Consider the following 18,550-nt stretch of genomic DNA (forward strand, 5'->3'; position numbering starts at 1 on the left):
TTGAAATTACTATTCATGATAGGTACCTATTATACTAAGTGAGTTTAATGGTTTTGTATTGTTTGTTATTGTTAATATAATATACCCTTAGATCATTTAATTACTATCTGCAAATTTAGGATTGACAGCGAAAGGTTATTTTTATGAGATTGACAACGGGGTACCTTTGTCGAAGAGAATATTTATTTATGTCCACTGATTGGTAAGTATTATTTGTGTAATTAGCTTTGTTATGACGGTACTTACTTATTTCATGTCTTAGTATAACATAGACGTTGTCAGAAGAGGTAAAAATCAAAGAGGCAACTTCTAAGTGTATATAAATTTAGGTCTGTCATTGTAGGTATGTCTACTAGCGCTGTGCGATCTGAATTGCACATTAGTGTATCGAAGCATGAGTCACTATTTCTTTAATTGATTTTGCGTAGTGAGCCTTTTGTACTTGAAATATTACTATTCTTTGGTACCTAATCTATTTTCCTTCAGGGTGACTCAACAATAGGTGTAGGTGAGATAATAACATATTGTTCTCATAACAAATTATCAGTATATCCCTGAACAACAAAAAACCTTAATCCACCAAATTATCCATGATCTATTGTGGCTGTGTCAACGAAAATAACACTTGCGGTTATCAGCTACACGTAAGAATTATGAAAAACGTGTTGAAAATTATTAAGCTTCAAAATTATGTTTAAAGTATGAAATATATTACGTTTTAAGTTTAAAAAGTTACAGTAAGGTGAATATATTTATACGAAGTTTAAACTCTCGTTGCATAAATTAAAGTAAGGCAGCTAGCTGTCTTCTCGGTACTTTACGGTAGAATTATGGGGACACGAGAGTACTTAATAGACTCTGTCAAGGTACGTTGTGTTGACACTTTTGTCATTTAAAAAATTGTCAAATTGCAGAAAAATTGGTACCTAGTTGGTTGGATCCAGATCTGCTGGGTACGGAAGATGAAGAGAAGATGTCAGAGTGATTCTAAACGAACATCCTGTAGAGTTACAATGGTTTCTCGAGCCATGTGAGATCTTTTGTAATCATGGATTAATAATATCGCATTTTTTGTTGAATTTGTTGAAAAAAGTGAATTACACGATGAAGTGACGATCAAACAGATGTCATCGCTTTAGTATATGTAAAATTTGCTTAAGATTATCGTACAGTGTTCATTTTACATCACATGTCATAATTCTCCCCAAAATCTCTTCCTTTCGACATAGGCCTCCTCCAAAGACTTGACTTGACTCCATCTTTCTCTCTCTCTCGACATTCTCACCCATTCTGGCTCAGTCATTCTTTTAAGGTCATCCTCCCATCGATAAAATTTGTCGCCCTTTGGTTCTTTTTCATCCTGGTTGATACCACTACGTTATGATTTTTGTCTATAATTCGCTTTTCTCGCATAGCATATTGTTTCCAGACCATTTCCACTTTAATGTAGTACATCTTTGGCAGCCATAATATGTTAGACATGGCATAATACAAATTCTAGAAATTTTCGTTTTCTTTAATTGGTGTGTCTGCATTTTTCAATTTCTTTAGACATGGTGTCTATACGCTGACCTAGTTAAATGCACTCTTTAACTTAAGCAATTTTTTCTACAATGCGGAGTATTTTTTTCAATAATACGATAATATATAATATATGCGAAGGAAATATCCCTCCGCAACAAATTCAAATTCGAGAAAAAGTAATAGCGGGAATGCTACAATTTTTGTTTCTGTAATAATATCACGCAATGCTAGCATAATACGATGGAGCACGTAACTTTTAAAATAACTTTTTAATTGCTTCTGACCGTCGATAATGGCAGTCAACTTTATGCAAGAGGCTTTAGGAAGTTTTGCTTCCGGACAAACAATGTCCCACTAAACTTTCCTACTCACTTAACTTCATAATAATATTAATCATTTAAACCTGATAAGAAAATATTCTTAGATTAAAGACATGTCTAGAGTGAGCTTCGTCATTATATCGCTTCGTCACAGATAGGTCAGTTTCTAATGTCAATCATCTGCATGGTTCCTTAAAAATATATCTACTTTCTTACAATAATTATACCAATCAATCTATTTCACTAGTACTGATTTGGGGACTTTTGAATTTGAATGAATTGCAACACTGAAGTAATGGCGCGAGGGAAACTTCAAAAGTCAATTATTTATGTCATATTTAATTTATTAGGATATAATATAAATAATGGATTCTTACTGATGCCGCGATGGTAGGTTACAGTTCTATCACTTTTTAATCGTCCCCTATAGTTTCAGTACCCTGTACTTTAATCGCGCATCTGGTAATGTTATATTTATTAAATCGTGCGCACACAGCAAGGTCATGGTTTGCACATGGGCCAGAGCAAGAGTGGCGCCTACTGTTGGCGCCAGAATTTTTTGACGTAAACTCGCGCGCCTGTGTCCATCTAGACATGTATATATAAGAACATATCATTATATTATATGCATCTACATTGCAACCTTTAACGATAATCAACCATATTCATTTACTTCTACGCCACAATAATCCCATATTATAGTAATTAGGTACAAAGTTAAAGTCAAAAAATCTTTATTCACTGTAAAGTCAGGACGATTTAGTCTGTAAAGACAGGACAAAATTTAGAACATTAATTCCAACTATCTTTCTCATTCAAATAATCTTTAAGAGATCATCTTAACTTAATTTATTTTTTACGATACATTTAAATTTTTAATAGGTAATATTTACCTAATAGACATTTTTATTAAACTCTAACAACCTTGCAAATTAAATTGGCATAATTTTATTTGTAAAAACCAAGAATGTGACAAACTCTTCAAACAAACTCTCAAAACTTGGTGGCCCGTGTCATATTGGGAATTTAGATAGGCGAGGTCTAACGATGACGATGTTAACACTTTAAACTAGGCAATAACAATACAATGCACGTTCGTACCTTGAACTGCTACTAACACTCGAAGATTCAGATGATGATGCTACAGGGATTCTCGCGCGGACGCTTTCGTTCTAACCGTTGGTTTTCAACTCAAGTAGACAGACGTGTGTAGACTGGAGGTGCCACGTCGGAGTGCATTCGCTCTGACATCCGTCAAGAACGTCATGCATGACAACTAGTTTTAGCTGCATGTTACCTTGCACTAAATAATTCAAGTGCCAACCACCGATGGTGGCGCGAAATATAAAAGTTTATATGAAAGTGTTACGGTATAGGAACAAAGACAATACAAAATGTTTAAAAATAGACATTTTGCTTACGATTAGTTTATTCGGACGTATAACGTTTCCCGCGTTTATTTGCAAGGCTGCCAGACATTCGGAAAACTTCAGAATTATCATTGTATTGACAGTGTTGTCAGCGATATACCTAGTCAACATTTTACATAATATTCTTGATTAATTCTCAAGTATTATTTTAAGCTAATTTTGATTGTAAGGCCGTAAAACTTCACACCTTGTATTAAGGGTTTGCGTCTTCAACACATACCCATATTTTTATAAATAAGATTGTGTTACATTCAAGTCCAAGATTCGAGAATGTGTGGGTTGGAGATGATAATATGTGAACATAATTAATTTTTTATTTCATTTATTTAGATTATTGATAACAGGACCATCATCTCAAAACAAAATATAATGAAAGAATTTTTACAAAAGTTTTCAATATACTCGTTCATAAAAATAAGACTTGCGAACATTACTTAAAAGCAGTTCATCCACCAACAATTATTATGTAAGAAATATTATAGTATGTACGATCCTCTAAAGATATCTAGAAATCCGAAGCAGTTAGCTGTCGAAATTAACTAATCGTTAGCCGAAGACAAAATATGATGTTTAAAAATTTAGTTGCAAAATGTGAGTCATAATAATAATTTAAGTGAAATAAAAAGAATATTTCGATTCATTTGTTAAGCTGACACACAGCGTAGCCGAACGAACAATATTGGTGTAATTGGCTAGAAGGATATAACATCTGGGAGAGTGTCGATTTCTTCATTATAACAGCGATAAAAGTATTTTCTTTGGCGATATCGCATTTTGACACTATAAACGCTGCGCTGTGAAGGTTTTCGGAATTCTCGATAAAATAATTTATGTTTCATGATGATAATACAATTCAAATTTTGCGTGAATATTAAGTCGGGACTACATATTATCTTAATATATATAGTAGCTATAGGGTAGGCCTACGAAAGGTTCTGCGTGCCTTAAACAATATAGATCCCCTATTTCACGTGCTAGTGGGACTCTAAAATATCGTGAAAAACGTTTGATAGCTATGAATGACGGGTACCCAGACCCACATATCGGCAAACGGGTTAATATTAATAATTATATATAAACAAACTCAATGAAAACTCCTAACAAAACAGTACACAAACTGTAACAACATCACCCACGTAACCAAAAATTTTTATAAAATGAAAACTACTGGGCCAAACTATGTCAAATTTTTATGGGACCAAATGACAAACATTCCGCATCAAACTAAAGAAGATTCACGAAAATCGGATCATAAATCTCAACGTAATTGGTGTACATACATAAAAAAATACATATCGAATTGAGAACCGAATCGAAGAGAGAAATGAGGACCTTTTCGAAGTCGGTTAAAAAGAGTTTACTACGTAATTTTGATATCCATTAATACCTACAGTACTTCTAAAGGTACAATATATGAATGTTGCCGTATATATTGAAAAAATTATTTTAACTCGTATTTAGAAATGTATTCAAATAACCATATTTATATATATGACAAGTTCATATGAATTTGAAGTTAAAATTCTGCAAGAGTTTGAAATGGTATCGTTTTTTAATTTTTGCTTAAAGTGGTGGTTAAAACCGGAAGTACTTCTAAGGAACTATGTTTTTCTTCTCTTTTTTTTGGAAAAATCTCTTCGAAAACATCTTAAACAGTGCCTCCATTTATTTTCAAGCCAATCCAATATCTATTACTCTTCAAAATCTTTAGTTGAAGTGCTCGGCCTTTATGACTATAAAAATTTGGACCTTTACAGAGTACCGTCGGTCATTATTACAACCCACTCTTGAATTAGCTTCGGTCTTACGAGGTTAAAGGCTGCATGAAACAGATCTTAGCGGAATAAAACTAAATACTATACAACAGAAAGAACTCTTTATTTCTACACTTTTCCAAGGCGTCGCATTTGGTTTATTACGAAAAAAATTAATATAAAATAATTCACAAAGCGAATTGATAAAACCCACGAGGAATATTTATAAATACTAATAAACTATGGAATAAAATAAGTTTTGTGTTTATAGCCATCATAGTTTTATGATAATATAAAACAATTCATATAAAAAAGCCTATTTTTCAAAAATAAATCCATCGAGACTTTTTTCGTAATCGTGTTTTCGAAACTGCAATAATTTATATAAAGAAATGAAGATAAACATGACAAAAAATTGGAACCGTAGTATTTGTAGAAGTATTTTAAGTAGATTTTCAAAAATCATTTAAATGTTTAGTTTAATTTAATTATGAAGCTATTAAAAATATGGACAATTTCAGCCTATAAAGAAAAGATAAGGAAACAACCAGATATCGATAGTTTGAAGCAGTATATAATATGAAAAATAATATAGTAAAAAAAGCATCATCTGTTACATCAATGCAATCCCTATATTGTGTTGTTAAAACATCAATTACTGGCTCTCGAATTTCAAATCCAGTGTTATATTCAGAATAACGCGTTAATCAAATTTAACTTTTTCAATTTCCTTCTTCAAGGGGAGCTTCTGTGAAATAATTTAATTTACACATTTTTGGATCAAAGTTTAATGTAAACTTAGCTCGCGAAGCAATCGGAATATTGGAGTAAATAATAGCTTCATTCGATCCAATATTCCAGCTTAGTTCTAATGTTAATGAAATTATAAATACAGATTTCAGAGTTTATAATATTATTGTAATTGAAGTGATTAATATATCATGTTAAATATAACTAAACAGGCATAAATGTTTATAGTGAGTTTGCTAATAATAATGAATAAGCTATCGGAAGTACCTGCCTCTGCAACTCAGGGTATTCTACCGCAGAGGGTAGGGCACAAACATTATGTAACTATATATTATTAGTCTTCAATAAATGACTATTATTATTCTCTTTATTATAATTTCAGCTTATTTTATACATTTATATTTATAACATATTTTAACAAATACAATATTACAAATATAAATATAAAAAATAGAGTCCCGCCGGCGTTGGTTCACGACAATTCCGCCGGTGGTTAGGGCGACAGACTGAGGAACTTCCGCACGATGCGTGCCGTTCCTAAAACAGCTGCTTTCTGTAACTGACCCTTAATTCAGTTATTAAGCGAGAGGCTCTTGAGATGATGGTCGAGGCTCTTTGCTATAAGACCGTTTACGGAAACGGCTATTGGGACAATTATTGTTGAATCAATATCCCACATGTCAGTAACCTCGTGTGCCAGGTCTAAGTACTTCGACAATTTGTCTATTTCAGCTTTCACAAGGTTATCATCACACGGATAGGTGATATCAACTACAAATGCCCGAGGCTATAACCGATCTACCAACACAATATCAGGCTTATTAGCAATGATAGTTCTGTCCGTGATGATAGATCGGTCCCAGTAGAGCTTGGCACGGCTGTTTTCCAGAACTGGCTCCGGAGAATACTTATAATACGGGACTTCAAAATGCACAAGATTTTATCGAAGAGCAAGTTGCTGATGGATAATCCTGGCTACTTAGTTGTGTCTGTGCAAATACTCTCCATTGGAAAGACGAGAACAACTATTATTATTGATGCCAATGCCATTGAAACTAAATAGCAAATTTATAAACATAAGTGTTTTGCAGTCTATGTAATGTACTTACAAGACTAACTAAATTTATGGAAATGAATCTTACTGGTGAAATTGTTGAAGGTTTATTAATTTAATCGATTTTTTTTAATAAATAGACAGGCAAACAATAAAAACAAAATATTTTTTCATGTTAGTACAGAGTGTGAATCTTACTCTAAGATACGCAACAGCAGTGAGCCAAAGGGCTGTTATCGGTTAGTCGGACATAGTGAAAGCTTATCTATAGGCTTTCCTAGAAATTGTGCAAATGGTTAGCTTTTTGGCTGGTCGCATTTTTTTTATTTAGAGAGGAAATAGTTATTTGTTCAACAAAAGAGCAAAGTTATTTTTTGCTGCGAGTGCTGACTTTAAATCACGAATTGGCAAAGTAGTCTAGAATTGAATCACGAGCGTAGCGAGTGATTCTAATATAGACTACTGAGGTAGTGAGTGATTGAAACGTACGAGACAACAAAAAATTGCTCTCGTGTGAAACACACAACTTTTCACCTCGACTAGCGAGAAAAGTGCTATAGGTTTAATATATAGTTAAATTTTTGTGACAATGAGAGAATACGCTAGACTAAAATGAGTTTCGGAACGCACCGGATCGCATTGTTTATTTTTTTAACGTGGAGTAATTTCCGAATGTATGGTCGGTCACGTGGGGTTCGAAATTTAAATCACTTTGCCTCACGCTCGCAGTAAAAACCGTTTTTGCTGCGTTTTTCCACGTAGCAATAGCACCCTTTTCGTGCTGGAGAGGTGAAAATACATTTACGTATTAAAAACCCCGAAACGGTGCCCATATGATGGACTCCGACGGACGGCCGACTAAAAACCTCCTCTATGCTGTCAGCCCTGATGGCTTTTACTTTCACGGCTGTTAAGTCTCATTTGCACCGTAATTTCACGAGCTACGGCGACCTTCACACCGAAACACAGTAATGCTTACACATGACTGCTTCACGGCAGAAATAGGCGCCGTTGTGGTATCCGTGATCTAGCCGGCATCCTATGCAAAGGAGCCTCCCACTGGTGAAAGTTGTTACAATAAAAATCACTAATTGGAGTTTGTCCTCTTTTGAACTCGCCTACGAGTACAGCACTGTCGGTATATTTTAACTGAAGCCAATCCAATAGTGGCATGTTTAGTCACACCGAAATCGTTTCACGTAATTTTGTACTTTTTACCACCCGAACATCTCAGTGGAAGCTCCACCCACTGGTAATAGGTAATAGTACTGCAGTAGTGTAGTGTAGTGCAAACATTTGCTTATAGTTGAAATCAACAATATTACTGAAATATACACTAATTTTCAAGTCATAGTTGATACAGGCGCCCGCGTGTTTTAATCCTTCGAAAGTATTTTAATTAAATCCGTGACTCTCGAGTTCATTTAAGAAAATGCTATGAAAATTATTTACGGACAATGATTTGAATTTGAATCAATCTGGATTAAATCACGGAAATATCATAACAACGATATTATGTTGATTAGTAGAAGAGAGTTTTCTATTATATTTTCTTCTGTTAATAATGTTTATTAATTCCTCTAAACGTTTTAACTTACAGAGCACTTAATTCACACGCTCGGCTAGTGGTTAACGGGAAACCTACTCTGTGAGTTACTAAGTACTTCTTAACTTCTTTTTAAAAATTAAACTCCTTCAGAAATTTCTGTTGAGTTTGTGTTAAATAGATTACTAGCACAAATACATAATTAAAAGGTCTTACAACGAAATAAATGAAGTATCTTGCATCACTAATTTGTATTCTTGTTTTTTTGTTAGATTAATCTTTATTATTTAATTTGCAAGTCAGTTTTCATATGATTGAGAATTATTTAAACGTTTTTTGTGAGGGGTCTGTTAGAAATAAGATTTCGGCACCTGTCTGGAGATTTCCCTAATATAACAGTTCATTGAAATATTAACTTATATGTATGTCCTATGTCTATATTATTTGAAATATACTTTAAAAAAATCATGTATATAATTATTTTTATATAAAAAAAACGCGTGCACTTTTTTAAAAGACCATCAACGCTCCTGATCACTTAACATCAGATACGTTCCTACGTTCCTTTATCCTCCTCTTCCATAAAAATGGATAAAATTCAAAAATAGGAATTTAAATTCACCCATTACACGTTTAAATCTGCCACGCATTCGACAAAAATGTCTCAGACAGAGAAAAACGGCCGTAAGAACCTCAGCAGACCAATTTTGTTTAAATAAATTTACATTATAATTATAACTTTATTCGTTCAATGGGTGAGGTCTGGGGACGGTCACTTTATTCCCAAGGTATTGTATCATTTAGAAATGAATTAATGGTATAGTAAGCTTTCCCACACATTTGTTTCTTAACAGTTCTAGCATTCTGTTGTAAAAGCATATATACATCGGCCGAACGAAAGAATTAATATTTGGACTTAAGGCCGCTATCTCAAGAAATCGCCAAAATAGCGCATAATTGAAACCATTTCTTAACGGTTTATAGAAAGCTTTTATTTTTTACAAAAGAACTAATTATAATATGTCTACTATTATTTAAACAAAGATTTTCTACGCAACCCGGAATTTTAGTTTTAATTATTAGCAAAGTTTAACAGAACACGTTGCACATCAATGTTACATATTGTTCGAGATTGGCTCGAGTACACCAAGTTGGGCGTAGTATTAGTTGCCTCACTTTGCGACGCCTGCGGTATCTAGTTGGAGTACCTACAGCGGAGACCAATTCCTAATCTAAGGCACTATAGTTATATTTGTACTCTACAGAATTTATTTCATCCCCTTAATAATTTCTCACAACACAAACATTGTTTATTTACGAAAATAATTTTTACAACAAAATTGAAAGTAGAACGCTGCTGATAGATTGAATTATTTGTTTAGAACTTTTTAATCCCCTTGATTTATTAATCGGATTATCTGGAGTTATTTCACTCTCCCGTGGGATGTCACAAATAGGTGCTAATAACATTTATTGTTACAGGAATAGATTTTTATTCTTGAAATATTGTTCTTTTCATAGGGTAAGAAGTTTATTACGAAAAAACTATGTAATGTTAAGTTAAAGTACTTTAATCCAAATGATTTGAGATTTCTTTAGTGTTAATTCCGCCAATATTAATTGTCTTTAAACAATTCGTCACGTGTTTCGTCTCTACACGAAGCATCCTCAGGACCTGTTGAGTCGCCAAAATCAGGAACGAGTCTCGAATTTTTTTATTTGTCGAATTGTTTAAAGACAACTATTGGCGGAACAAACACTAAAGAAAACTCACATCGTTTCAATAATTATGGATTTCCGCAAAGTAACGCCTACTTCAATAAATTTTCTTAAAATACTTTATCACGAAAATTAACGGCTTTGCTAATATATAAATAAATAAACAGTCGTCAGCAGTTCAACATTTAAATTTTATTGATATTGTTACGAAGCGAGTGAGTCTCAGCTTTTTTATCATTTTTATCGCAGAAGTATAAACCCTTCGATCTCCTATAGATAACAATAGCAAATCTCGATGGAATATTTTTACCGATCAAATGAATTTTATTGTTGCGCATCGTGAAGGGTTTTGTGAATATAAAACGGCTTTTCTACATCCAATATTGGCATAGCAATAAAAATTTTATGCCAACAAATTTTCTAGGTTAGGCGGATATTATTCTACGATCCATTTTTTCACAGTACGAGTTCATTTTATTTAATACTAGCTGACCCGACAGACGCTGTTCTTTCAATAGATTTTTTGAAGTTATACTTCTTTAGGCACGTTATGAAAAAATTTTGAGAGTGAAATTTTAAGATGCGCGCGCATCACTTTAACACAAAAGTAACAGGGTGAAGTTGGTTCCTAAAATTTTCTGACGTTTGCGATAAACGTAATTTATTTTTGGTTTCTTCGTCCATTATTAAGACAGGCAAAGGATTCAAGCCCATGCAGCCGGATTCGTTATTTAATAATAAATTGTCAAAGCCATCTTTGCAAGATTTTTACAATATTGTTCTTTCTACAAATGTAGAATAGCAGGAGCAATAAATAATTTTAAGTATTTTTGCTTTGTTACGCCAAAGAAGTATAACTTCTTGCGTGCATACATAAGTATTCACACAATTTTTTTTAAAATGAATATAGTATGTTATCCTTAATAGGTAGACATATGCCATCGCCAACCTTTGTGCAGACCTATTTAAGATATGGCTCGAATGGCAACCACGTACCGGAAGACGCAGTGTTGGTAGATGTATGTAGATGGACCGACGATGGTATGAAAAATACTACAAAATCATGAATCTAGTATAATTTAAATGAGGAAGGAGTGATATCAACAAAATCAACCTTCATAAGCCAAGGGCGTCCTGATTAGGGATTCTGAAATTGATCCCGGGTGCTCCGCAAATAAGTAGACGGATAGAATACTTATTAATTATTACTTAGTTCCTACATGCGTTTCGATTCACAGTGTAGGGATGGATACTTACTACTATACACTGACTTGTGTAATAGTAGAAGTCGGTGCTACTACATACAGTGTGTTTTTTTTAAGTGGGACAGTATGGGGAAATCCTAAAGTATAAGAGACAGGGAAACTGTCTTAGGAAACATTAGGTACTTTTTTGTGAAAAAAAATTGGTATTGTCAAAATTGGTCAAGTGTGAGTTTTCCCTAAAAATTATTAATTTTGATGAAATTTTTTTTTGCTGCTCAGTTTCATCAGGGGATCATTTTATTGTATGGGAAGAAAAAAATTGAGACAGCAGAAGTTAGTCAAATTTAAGAAAATCGTTTTCATTATTACAACCCGTGTAAATTGCCTACCACTACCCACTGCAAGGTTTTTATTAAAAAAATATTGCCTATTCCAGTTTTACATTTGAATTTGGAACACTTTATTTGGTTTAAAAAGGATTAAAATACTTTAAGGTATTCTTACGCGAGCACCTTACCTTACAAATCTAATTAAAAAAAACAAATTTTAAATTTGGAACTTCTTCAAACAAACAGTATTTTACTTGATATTTCATTGTTTAAAGTTAACATTATGTTAAGTTTTCGTCATGGAATTATCAAACTCGCATAAAGTAAATTTAATTGAAGCGTATTTTGTAAATTATCGTAGCTCTGTGAATGCCTTACAGTGGTATCGGGAACGTTATCCGGACCGCGATCAACCGAAACGCAAAATTTTTGACAAACTGGTGAAAAATTTAAGAAAGGGAGGCTGTTTTACACTAAAACGGAAGCGTCACTTCTGCCACAGTAATAAATGAATTTACAACTATCGCAATCTTAGGATATTTTGAAGCCTACCCAAAAGCCTCATTGAGGGAAGCTGCTAACAATATCGGTGTGCATAGATCTACAGTACGAAAGGTATTGAAGGCTTACAAGTACAAGTGTTACATAGAAGGTCATCTTGTACAAGCATTGCTTCCAGGAGACGCTGACCGGAGATTAGCATTTTGCCATTGGTTTGTAGCATGCTCGATTAGAAAACCGTCTTTTCCAAGGCGGATTATTTGGACAGATGAATGCAATTTTTCAAACAATGCCATGTACAATAGAAAAAATAATCATTTATGGGCACGTACAAACCCCTTCCGAACTACGGCTACCCATAACCAGGTCCGATTTTCCTTTAATTGTTGGTGTGCAATATTTGATAATAAAATCTTTGCCATAAAAATTTACCATGGAACATTGAATAGTCAAAAATATCAGGAAATATTAAACATGGCTGTGGATTTAGTATATATGGCAATTCCATTTAATAATTTGAATAATATCATCTACCAACAAGACGGCGCCCCTGCCCACAATAGTATCGCTACTAAACAGTTTTTAAATGAACATTATCTTGATCGCTGGATGGGCACAAATGGCCCTATTAAATGGCCACCACGTTCACCAGATTTAACACCGTTGGATTTTTTCATTTGGGGGTACCTTAAAGGTCGAATTTATGCAGATACTTACAACTCGGTACAAGAGTTAAAAGACGCAGCGCATTATCATTTGAACAACATACATCACAACGCCTTGTCTAAAGCTACCAGAGGTGTTCTGAAACGCGCTCGTGCCTGCATTCGACAAGAGGGAGGCCACTTTGAACATTTACTTTAATGTAAAATTATTTTATTAAATTTACCTAACTTCTGCTGTCCCGATTTTTTTCTTCCCATACAATAAAATGATCCCCTCATGAAACTGAGTAGATGTGCGGCAAAAAAAAATTTCATCAAAATTAATCATTTTTAGGGACAACACACACTTGACCAAAATTTTGACTATACCAATTTTTTTTTTCACAAAAAAGTACCTACCTTATGTTTCCTAAGACAGTTTCCCTGTATCTTTTATACTTTAGGATTTCCCCATACTGTCCCACTTAAAAAAAAACACACTGTATAAAAGGCATAAAGGCATAAAAGGCATTTATTTTCTCAAAATTGATTCCTTTAGAATTCTTTTTGATGTCATTTCTTATACTACTAGATACTACTACCGCTTCGGAAACAAATGGCGCTCTGAGAGAGAAGAAGCGGCGCAAGAAACTCTCCCAGCATTCTTTTTTCTTTAAATTTTTATATAAATCTGTAGCCTCGGCTTGTCATTGATGTAGGTGACTTTTTGAGATGGGCGTGAATAGGCAATTTCGAAACTATGAGGAATATCAAAAAGTACTCTAAGGAATCTTGGCCCCATTTTGATAAAAACTAAAACTGTATCAAAATATTGAAAACTAAAGATATAGAAATCAGTATTTGAGCTAAGACATTTTCGTTTGTCATCCTATTTAAATAAGACAATCACATACCACATTAACAGTGGGAGGCTCCTTAGTCCTTTGTACAGGATGCCGGCTACATTATGTGTACCACAACGGCGTCTATTTCTGTCGTGAAGCAGTGATGTATAAGAATTATTATGTTTAGGTCTGAAGGCGCCGTAGCTAGTGAAATTACTGGGCAAATGAGACTTAAGATCTTATGTCTCAAGGTGACGAGCGCAATTGTAGTGCCGCTCAGAATCTTGAGCTGAGCTTTTTGGTTTTTTCAAGAACCAATTATCTTCAGCTGAACGTCCTGCTCGTCTTGTCCCTGTCATAAAAAAACGTTAAAGACAAGAAATAGTCAAACATTTTTGTTGTAATAGATTAAAGATTTTTAAAGTCTCAAAGATTTTTACTGAACATAATAAACAAACATATTCAAAAATAGTTAAACTGTAAGTAGCTGCATTAGTATCTATAAACTGTGTCGCGTGGCGTTATCTGCAGGGCGTATCAATTACCATCAGCTGAACGTCCATCTCGTCTCGTCCCCTATTGTCATAAAAAATGTATATTTTGAATCAAAAACATTAATTAACTATTTTTTATGTTCTTAGCCCACTGAAATTGAAAACTGTTGAAGGAGTCACATATCGACTTCTAGGTCTATTCTGTCTTGAAGAAAATGATCAACTTGAAATAAGTATTAAATAAAATAAATAACATAAAAAATAAAAAAATAAATAAATAATAGAGTTTCATTTGTACTAGAGTTTCTTACAAGTATTTTATAACAGAAACCCAGGAAACCTTTTCCAGGTTAGGTAGGGATAATCTACACCTGAACTCAAAACTTTTAACAAGCAAACTATCGTCATTTGAAGTATTTTCATACATACACAAAATAGATACCCTAAAATATAATTTATCGAATATTAAAATTGTCAGTCATCAAAATTGATACGTCTTTAATCCATTTTCTCAAAGACAATTTACTACACCGTACAAAGTTAAATTAACTGAACATGACTCCAAACCACAGTTTGTTTCATGTTGGAAACTATCCATGAACTAGTTGTTTAGATGTAGGTTCTATTCTAATTAGTATATTATCTGCTACAGCCTCGTGTTAATTATAAATATATTTAATTATCGCAATTATATTGTGAAAACCAAACCTAATATATTAAAACAAACAACACGTATGAAACAAACAACTATCGAACTATGTTTGGCTCAATTCTTGATTAATAAATCATTAAAGAAATATATATTTTTACTGTTTTTCTAGACATTGTCATCTATTTCATTTTGCCCCGCAGTAGGGGTAAAAAGGGACAGCGGGGAGGCAAAAAGGTCCAATATTTCATTCTTAATTTTAACTTTATAGTTACATATTATAAAAAAAAATACCTAGTCTTTTTTGGAAAGATTCACACTCGTAGGACCTTTTTAGAAGTCCAAGACCTATGCAATAGCTATTTGTAACTAAAAATACAACGACAGGTTTACCCATGGCGTACGAGGTTATCCTATGCCTCGTGTAGAGGCGAAACACGTGTCGAATTTTTGAAGACAAATATTGCCGGAGTTAACACTCAAGAATACTCAAAACATTTGGATACTTATGGATTTCCGCAAAGTAACGCCTACTTCAATAAATTTTCTATGACTTAGGCAATCTAATCTAGTAGAAAACAGTTATTAGACAAAATTAAATAAATATATAATACTAATAATACTAACCTGGTATATGCTGCAGGTTAAACTGGTTTGGCGTATGCACGTAGTTAAATTGGTGATAAAAAGGCATAAAAGGCATTTATTTTCTCAAAAGTGATTCCTTTAGAATTGTTTTTGATGTCGTTTCTAATATACTAGATACTACTACCGCTTTTGTAACAAATGGCGCTCTGAGAGGGAAGTAGCGGCGCAAGAAACTCTCCCAACATTATTTTTTAGCGCTCTTTTTAATATATTTTGATAAAATTGAAAGATATGATCGATCACACCAACATCTCATTTATCTTAAACTAAGATTTATTAAATTATTAAGTAATCTAAAGTAACTTAACCATATTCTCGTCTCATCTTGTTTAATTTTTTCATAGATATTGGGATTACAATAATTATTAAACCTAATTCAAATGAAATTTACACTTAATTATGTTCATTTAATTAGTATATTTATTTACACTTAATAAGTATATTTAATTAGTTTATTTGTTTACACTTAATTATTTTTATTTATTCAGTTTATTTATTTACACTTAATTATGTTATTTAATTAGTTTATATATTGATGTGGGAATTAAACATAGTGAAACGTGGGTGGATAAATACACTTCTGCCTAACCCTTCAGGAATACAGGCTTGTAACTGTGTAATGTTATGTTATTTCTTATTTTGTTTATTTGTTACGCAATAACAGGAAGTAAGTTATTGTAATTGTATGTGAAATACATAAACACAAGGAACGTGTTCTTGTGTGGTTTCGTCTAGTGTGCATACCTACACCTTAATCATAATCCCAAATTCAATGGATATTTTATTTAATAATTTTTATACTTTAGTAATGTTCCGACAGTCGTGTTTGTTAAATCGTCACGTTGGGCTTTGGATTGCAGTGATTTCGTTTGATAATCATGGCAGATTATGGAAACAATGAATATTACGACATCATATTGTGTGTAATGAATTGTACCACCGTTGGTAACGGAATAGGAGGCTTCTCTCATACGCCTGTTTCCCAAGGTGGGTGCACAGGATCCACTCAACTGAGTCGTTCTGTAGTTCTGACTGAGATGGAAGACAGAGGAGTGACTCTTGATCATGTATGATGTACCTAGGCTGTTTGAAGGTACTAGAGATGAAATAACTGGGTACCTACTTGTGGTGTATTCTGTGTATTTATTGTGAAACTCCAGGAGTGTTTAAGAGCTGCGCAAGATACAAATAAGAAGAATGGCACGCACCTACGCTTTGCTTATATTGTCCTTAAGTTTGTAGGTAGGTTACCTTATTTTGCTTACAAATAACGGCTCCGCCTAAAAATGGCGGTCTCTTTTAAAAGTTAGTGTTGTCTAAGAAAAGAAATTCTAAAATAATATTTTTATGTTTTATTTATTTGGATTTATTTATTAAAACTTAAACATCTGCATACTATTGCTTATGACTTAAATAACGTAGCATTGTAGGGATACTTTCTGATTCACGCAGTACAATTAGTTTATTAATTTACACTTAATTATGTTTACATAATCAGTTTACTTATAAACACTTAATGGACTAGTGTGTAATATTATTAAGAACGCGTGTGTTATAGTTCATTTTATTGCCCTAAGGACGATGTGTTAAGGCTCACTTTACGAGCAATTCTGTTGAAAAATTCTTATTTTTTACTATATAACAATTATTTCTTTACATTGACAACGAGGCATAGATAATATATAAAAGGGAAATTCCAGCTAAAGTCAGAAACAGAATATTTAGGAAGCCAATCGTACTAAATTGGTTTTCTTAAAGTTAGGGAAACTTCTAATTCGGTGAAAGCTATTAGTTTTGTGTTATGATTGCAAGTGTTTGGGCTTCGTAATTATCACATCGTATGTTGTTAAATTATTCTCCAATTTAGTTGAGCTTAGGCTCTATCGAATTTCTAAAAATTATTTATGAGCATATATACTTACATATTGATTAATTATTGCAACACCATGAAGAAGTCAGTCTACTCCACATCTTTATATACTTAGTCTGGCCATAAATACTGTTATAATTAAAAATAAAAAAAATATTTCATTTGAATTTAGAACCTGTCATTTTATATGACTGACCATTGAGTTTTCTCATTTTGGCGCCAATACATTGTACAATTTGCGATATTAGAATGGAATGGGGTGATAAAGAGAACCGAATCGCTGTGATTGCATTACACAAAGTAGGTATGGAGCCAAATGCAATTTTTAAAACACTCCATATGCTTGGTATTAGTAAAATATTTGTGTACCAGTACCATTAATAGGTGCAATGAGGCCTCTGTTTGTGACAGAAAAAGATCGGGCGACGTAGTATTCGTTCGAAAAAGGTGGTCAAAGCAGTAAAGGAAAGAATTCGAAGAGTCCTATCCGAAAGCAAAAGATTTTATCTCGGGAGATGAAGATAGCACCTAGAATCATGTCGCGTATTTTAAAAGATGATTAAGGACTTGCAGTCTATTAGAGATGTACTGGTAATTTTTTTACTGATATTAAAAAAATATATTTATTTTATATTTATATTAAAGGTTTAAAAAGAATAGGGTAGTAAAACCGAAACAACTACTGAAGCGGTACGCAAAGGTAGGTCACAGAAAACTTTTATTTACGGATGAGATTTTTTTTAGAATTAAGCAACATTTTAACAAACAAAATGACCGTATTTATGCTCAAAGCTCTAAGGAAGCTTCCCAACTAATCGACAGAGTGCAACGTGGGCACTATCCCACTTCAGTGATGGTTTGGTGTGGTATTAGGTATGAAGGACTGACTGAGCCATACTTTTGTGAAAAAAGTATTAAAACATCGGTACAAGTGTATCAAGATACCATTCTTGAGAAGGTAGTGAAGCACCTTAACAACAAGTATTTACGCATTGTAATAATAGTTTTGATCAACCTTTTATTTATAGATAACTATATTGTTTCAATGCCCAATTAACTATTTGGTAAATTATCAATATATATTCCCAAACTTTGTCAAGTAATCACCTAATTTTGGTTTCGTTTTCTTTGGATTATGATCACGTTCCTATTGACCGCCAATTACGGACTCAATTTGGTAACCTTTATAAACGATCTCTGTTATTTATCTTATGATAGAAACAATTTCACCAAATCAAAACTGATCAGCAAATCCCAGTTTGCTATAC

The sequence above is a fragment of the Leptidea sinapis genome, chromosome 30 (genome assembly GCF_905404315.1).
Source record: "Leptidea sinapis chromosome 30, ilLepSina1.1, whole genome shotgun sequence".
Taxonomy (NCBI): domain Eukaryota; kingdom Metazoa; phylum Arthropoda; class Insecta; order Lepidoptera; family Pieridae; genus Leptidea; species Leptidea sinapis.